Here is a 7,500-nt window from a genome sequence, read left to right as displayed (position 1 = left end):
GGCCTACATTCAAACTCTGCTTATTGGGTAGGTCTGTGTTTGGGAGAGTTAGCTATAATGTTACTTATGAGTTTGCTGTCATTGTTTCGAGACGTACATGTCATCCTGTCAAAATCTTTGTTTTTTACGCTTGTGTGTAAACGAACTGTTGAATGACACTTCTGTACACACTGTCAGTTCAATTTGACATACAGTACAAACACTTGAATGGTTGTGCGTTCGACACTAGTGATACCCACTGACATCAAAAGAACATTGTGAGAACTCGGGTTCCTTCGCTCCTCCGTCTTCACGCTGCATCACGCAGGCATTTCCACTTGTTCTGGGAAAGGCTTGGCGTCGTTACAGCTGCGTCATTGACCACCCAGGCGCCCTCTCCAGCTCCGATACCAGAGCGTTTATCTCACCTAATTGTGCAGGGCAGAGAGAGCGTCACTGATAAGGCCGCGTCCCGAACCCCCCACCCCTTGGGGACCCCGTATTTTCCAATTAGGGCTAATCTGATAATTGAGGGATCAAACTGTGATTTGGGAGGTTGACGACGACCCCGTCCCATCACCCAGAGCCAGTCTGTTGTGGTGGATGCTTATGCACTGCAGGGTCTATTTGTCTGTGTAAACAGGGAACTTAGGCCTAATGACTCTGGAGGGTTTGGGTCTTCTCACCCCCAGGGGCAGGGCAGCCTTTGCCAACAAGAAAAATGATGGCACAGCACGCATACCAGCTATTGGGCGCCATTGGGGCTGAGCAGAGCGAGCCCTCACAGGCTGCTCACGAGCGCCGAAGGAACCGCTGCACACGAGGCGTGGCGCTGGTGAAAGATTCTGGTAGACGTGCGGACGCCAGGGGCCCAGCTGTCCATTTCACACGCCATTGGGTTTCATGAGCTCTTACTGTCAGTAGGATAGATCCTGGTCTCACAGACCCCCATACACAACCACCAGAACCATTCTTCACGAGGATAAATAAAGGTTTGAAATGAAATAAAATTCAGCCTGGAACATTTGACCACACTTTGGTACTGTAGCTTCTTACTGTTGAAAAGAATGTTATTATTTACATATTCTCCAATCCTAACCACAATGGGGAAAAATATATATATATACAGTATATATATATATATATATATATATATATATATATATGAGCCAAAGCAACATATTAGTGCTGTCCTGGTCAGTTTGTTGCCATAGGAACCCAGCTCAGAGACATGAAAGGTGTGCAGGTGTGTCCCAGGTGACGTTCCCCTATAAACCCAAACCCCTCTGTCTCCCCATGGCACATGCTGCTGGCACCCGTTGCTCATCCCAAAACCCCATTGTTCATTGTTTGTCTTCTCTAGTTTTTTCCCATGGGCCCCTGGCCAGAGAGGAAGAGGTCACTGTAAATATTGCGCTGAAATCCCCCCCCCCTCCCCTCCCCCCACCACCCCCTCCTCTCATCCCTTGGCCTGCCCTGTGCCCCCCCCCCTCACAGAGAGCCTGGAGACGGAACAGGCTACCAGTGGGTGAGCACTTCCTTCCTGTGAAGGGGGGGAGGGGGGGGCTTCACTGTAGTCCAGATCCAAGGGCCCACATCAAACAAGAGAGAATCGATCAATGCCTGAGAGAGCGGCAGTGAGATCATATACTGTTATTTCTATACCTGACCTGTGTGTGTGTGCGTGTGTGTGTGTGTGTGTGCGTGTGTGTGTGTGTGTGTGTGTGTGTGTGCGTGTGTGTGTGTGTGTGTGCGTGTGCGTGTGTGTGTGTGTGTGCGTGTGTGTGTGTGTGCGTGTGCCTGCGTGTGTGTACATGTGTGTGCACATGTGTGTGCATGTGTGTGTAATGGGCACTGGATAGGAAATGATATGACGTAGATGAGTTGAGAGAATGTTCCAGAGCCATGCTAGGAGAAGGGTAGGGCAGAGCAGAGCAGGAGTTACAGGTGAAAGCTACTCCAGCAGCCGGGACATCAACAACAATATTGTCTGTGTTCTTCTCTATTACTATTATTATTACTTATAATACATATTTATCTTCCATCTTATTTTTTCTGCTTTTTGTTCATTTTATATCTATTTTTATGTGAAGCACTCCGCGCATGTAATTTCCCTGTTGTAAAATACTTTGAACTGCATTTACAGTATTTGTATGACAGGTGCTATATACAAATAGTTTTATTTTTTATGATTATGATTATGATTATGATTATTATCCATTCATCATATTTAGGTCACAGGCCGTTGGTTAGGGCATATGAAAAACATTAGTTAAGTCAATGAGAGAGTCCATTCATTGCACAGTGAAATATAACATGCAGTAAGAAGTCTGTCCAATCCAGGCTAACCTGTAACACATAAAACATACAAAGCTGCTAGCCTGTGTAGCAGTGCTGTTAATGTACAGAGAGATTTGAGTAAGCCGCTGATATTTGGGTTTGTTTTGCTTTGAGTGGCGCTCCGACTCCTCCTGCTTCACTTCCCAGAAGGCTGTTCTCCGTTCCCTGGGCTCAGAGTTTGGGCTCCGGAAACCCCAGCCTGTTCCAGGCTTAGCTTGGAAAATCACTGGGACAGACACAATGGAGGAGCTGGAACCAGGAAGAACAGGGAGCCTCTGGCTGCTGCTCTCTCTCTCTCTCTCTCTCTCTCTCTCTCTCTCTCTCTCTCTCTCTCTCTCTCTCTCTGGAGAACACAAGACACAGGGATGGAGAGGTGGAGGGAGGGATAGAGAGGTGGAAGGAGGGATGGAGAGGTGGAGGGAGGGATAGAGAGGTGGAAGGAGGGATGGAGAGGTGGAGGGAGGGATAGAGAGGTGGAAGGAGGGATGGAGAGGTGGAGGGAGGGATAGAGAGGTGGAAGGAGGGATGGAGAGGTGGAGGGAGGGATAGAGAGGTGGAAGGAGGGATGGAGAGGTGGAGGGAGGGATAGAGGGGTAGAAGGAGGGATGGAGAGGGGTGGAGGGAGGGATAGAGAGGTGGAAGGAGGGATAGAGAGGTGGAAGGAGGGATGGAGAGGTGGAAGGAGGGATGGAGAGGTGGAGGGAGGGATAGAGAGGTGGAAGGAGGGATGGAGAGGTGGAGGGAGGGATAGAGAGGTGGAAGGAGGGATGGAGAGGTGGAGGGAGGGATAGAGAGGTGGAAGGAGGGATGGAGAGGTGGAGGGAGGGATAGAGAGGTGGAAGGAGGGATGGAGAGGTGGAAGGAGGGATGGAGAGGTGGAGGGAGGGATAGAGAGGTGGAAGGAGGGATAGAGAGGTGGAAGGAGGGATGGAGAGGTGGAAGGAGAGATGGAGAGGTGGAAGGAGGGATGGAGAGGTGTAGGGAGGGATAGAGGGGTGGAGAGGGGGATGGTGGAAGAGATATTGAGAGATAAAGGAATAAAAGAAAAATCTTCCTTCAAATTGGTGCTTTCTCAGACATCTCAAATAACCATACAATGCTGGAGGGATACACCTGAAAGAGAGATTTGAATAACTTCGTCATTTTGAAAAATTACACATTAAGTTACCAGACCACCCACCCAAACACACACACACACACACACGCATGCATGCATGTACGCACATACGCACGCACGCACACACGCACACACACATGCACACAGGCATGCACACACCCACACACACACACACATACACACACGCACACACACACCCTGGACATTTTGCAAGTCGTGGGTTTTCATAATGCATAATAAGGCTGGATCATAGTAATTTAGAGGGGCTTTTGACAGAGAGAGAGAGAGAGAGGGAGAGAGAGAGAGAGGGAGGGAGAGAGAGGGAGAGGGAGGGAGGAAGGGGTAAAATGAAGGTAGTGAGAAAGGGGTGAAAGAGAGAGAGAGAGAGAGCGAGAGGGAGAGGGAGAGAGGGAGGGGGGTAGAGGGACTTTTCTCTGTGATGTGCAGACTCTTACCACCCAGGTTAATGCATCAAATCTCCCCCGCCCTCCCAATCCCTGAACACACGGCCCTCTGAACCTGGACAACACAGACAACAGGCTACTGTGTGTCTCCGGGGGAGGGGCCTACTGTGTGTCTCCGGGGGGAGGGGTCTGCTGTATGTCTCCGGGGGGAGGGGTCTACTGTGTGTCTCAGGGGGGAGGGGCCTACTGTGTGTCTCCGGGGGGAGGAGTCTACTGTGTGTCTCCGGGGGAGGGGTCTACTGTGTGTCTCCGGGGGGAGGGGTCTACTGTGTGTCTCCGGGGGAGGGGTCTACTGTGTGTCTCCGGGGGGAGGGGTCTATCTCCAGGGGGAGGGGTCTACTGTGTGTCTCTGGGGGGAGGGGTCTACTGTGTGTCTCCGGGGGGAGGGGTCTATCTCCAGGGGGAGGGGTCTACTGTGTGTCTCCGGGGGGAGGGGCCTACTGTGGCCAGAACTGTGGGAAGGAACCGTCTGGACCCCGTCTGCCAATCATAGACCCCTACTTTCCTCAACAGGCCAGGGTGTAAATCCATAACTCTTTTACACATATCTGAGATACTGTAAATAATTACACGCACAGAGGTGAGTGACAACATGGCCGCCTGCCTGTAAACAGATCGTCAGCCTGTAAGTCGCTGATGACTTGTAGCAGCTCAGAGTGTGCGAGCTGCTGTTAGTGTTTATGAGCAGGTGGGGCTTGTTAGAGAGGAAGAATTTGTTTACGGGGCGGGCAGACTTGGAAACGAGGAGAGGACCAACCACAATCAGGAAGAGAGGGCTCAGCTGTCAGGACATCACCGGACTGCGGTTTCTTAACGCTTCACTGAGCCAAAGGTTGTTGAAGGTCAATACGCAGAAGGGGCCAACAAGGCAACACAAGTCGTATATCCCAATAAACCCACCCTCTAATCGTCTGATAAGACCTTGAACACAAAATGGAGAGGACGTACGAGAGGGAAGACATGCAGTGAGCCTGCAGAAGGGGGGTGAGGAGTGTTGGAGCAGAATGAAACAAGACAAAAGGGCCATGAGGCGGAGGAGTGGGAGTTGTGTGGGGGAGGAAGACAACAAATGATTCAAAGTGAGAAAGTGAGTAAAGGAATCAGAATCAGAATGTGTGGGCGGTTTGAAAGGAAGAGAAGGTCTTCAAACCGGTGGATCCACTAATAACACACTTACAGTAGCTAAGAGCCAGGAGCTCCTATAAGCGACTGTGTCGATCGACAAGACTTAAACTGCAACATGAACAGGACTGAATCAAATATACACCCCTTCCCTTTAGACAAAATACATTTTGAGAAAGATTAAAAATGTGTGCTAAAAATAAAAACAGAAGCTTAGTTCTAGTCCCCCATTGTTGGAATCTGCTGTTTCTGTTTGCAATGACAGCCCAATGTTGTGTAGATATTGGCCAGAAGGGGGCGCCCAATAATATAATTTGGAAGTGCTCCACCAGGATAAGGAAGCTAGGGGAGGGAGAAAAGGAGGAGGAGAGGAGGAGAGGAGGAGAGGAGTGATGGACGGATAGAGGAGTCTCCTCCCTAACTCCCCGAGTCACTGCAGATTCATTCTCAGTATCGTTTAACCTTTTCCTTTATAGAGGAGCGAGAGTATAAACATTGACATAGAAATGTACAGTAACACAATGGCATGAACAACAAAACCATTTTGTCATACATGACATAAGAGACCTATCGTGTGAACGGGTTACATTACCAGTGTTATATAATGTACTGTATATGTTTATCTTAAACCGCTGACCTACAGTATATGCTTCATTTTTTCATTTTGTCTCAGAAGAACCTATAGTTTCAAATTTCCATTCAGAGAAAGTGGACTTGAATAGAAGGGTGTCAGTTTTGTAATGAACTGTGGTAAGAGGAGATTACAAATCTCTCTGCTAAAGACTATCACATACTGAGGCAAGATGCTGACCCTTCATACAGTAAGAACATTAATGGAGCAACTGTGTATATTATGTGTTCAACACATGTTTATATGAGTGTGTGTGTGTGTATGTGTGTGTGTGTGTGTATGCATGAGTGCGTGCCTGCGTGTGTATGTGTATGTGTGTGTGTGAGCATGTGCGTGTTCGTGTGTGTGTGTGTGTAGTCCTACAGTATATAGTGTATGCCCAAGGGTGTTGATGTGAGTGTTTATTTATGTCTACGTGTACAGTGTGTACGTGTGGCCCCTATATGCATGTGTGGGCTTCGGGAACTTGAAGAGCGATGCTGTTTGCACTGGAAACACTGACACCAAAGACACAGAGAGGAAACCAAACAAAGGCTGCTGTTTGAAGTGGAGACGAGGGTAATGCTATTGTGAGGGAGATCGACAATAAACACAAGCATCTGGGATGGGGGGGGGGGGCGATGCCATGGGGTGGGGGGGGGGGGGGGTCATTGGTAGTCCAGGATCTCTATTGGGAGTCTTAAGGGAGAAGAGAAGGTGTCTTAATATAGCGAGGAGGCGGGGGTGAAAGATACCCTCACTTGAGGAGATCAGGTAGTACGTAGAGCACAGGAAGGAAAGTACACGTACGTGTGTGTGTGTGTGTGTGTGTGTGTGTGTGTGTGTGTGTGTGTGTGTGTGTGTGTGTGTGTGTGTGTATGCCAGCGAGTGTGTATGATTCACGGAACCAGCGGTGCAAATTGAGGTCAGTTTCAGCAAGTGGCCCTTCAGCTTTGATCCTTCAACTGGGCTGGATGAAAGACATCCTGCTTCCCCTGCCTGTATGAGACAGGGAAGACGAGGGGAGAGAGAGCTTGAGGAGGAAGGGCCTGAGAGAGAGAGAGAGAGAGAGAGAGAGATAGAGAGAGAGAGAGATAGAGAGAGAGAGAGATAGAGAGATAGAGAGAGAGAGAGAGAGATAGAGAGAGATAGAGAGAGAGAGAGAGAGAGAGAGAGAGAGAGAGAGAAAGAGAGAGATAGAGAGAGAGAGAGAGAGAGAGAGAGAGAGGTTTTTTAAATGATGTTTAGTACAGTGTGAAAGTCGTCCTCACCTCCTCTATGGGGTAATCTCTGACTTTTCATCTGTCTCTCCTCTCCTCCGCTAAACTGTGATCTCATCTCCGCCCACGCGTTTGTATTAATCCTATTTTCCTGCTAATATAAATCCTGATGTCCTCTATCAGCGCTCCGTCTGTATCCCTCTATCCCTCTATCTCTCCTTCCCTCTATCCCTCTATCTCTCTATCCCTCTATCTCTCTATCCCTCTATCCCTCTATCTCTCTATCCCTCTATCCCTCCTTCCCTCTATCCCTCTATCCCTCTATCCCTCCTTCCCTCTATCCCTCTATCTCTCCTTCCTCTATCCCTCTATCTCTCCTTCCCTCTATCCCTCTATCCCTCTATCCCTCTATCCCTCTATCTCTCCTTCCCTCTATCCCTCTATCCCTCTATCCCTCTATCTCTCCTTCCCTCTATCCCTCTATCCCTCTATCCCTCTATCTCTCCTTCCCTCTATCCCTCTATCCCTCTATCTCTCCTTCCCTCTATCCCTCTATCTCTCTATCCCTCTATCCCTCTATCCCTCTATCCCTCTCTCTCTCTATCCCTCTATCCCTCTATCCCTCTATCCCTCTATCTCTCCTTCCCT

The sequence above is a fragment of the Borostomias antarcticus genome, assembly GCF_949987555.1.
Source record: "Borostomias antarcticus genome assembly, chromosome: 10".
NCBI classification, from domain to species: domain Eukaryota; kingdom Metazoa; phylum Chordata; class Actinopteri; order Stomiiformes; family Stomiidae; genus Borostomias; species Borostomias antarcticus.
This window is presented reverse-complemented; position numbering follows the sequence as displayed.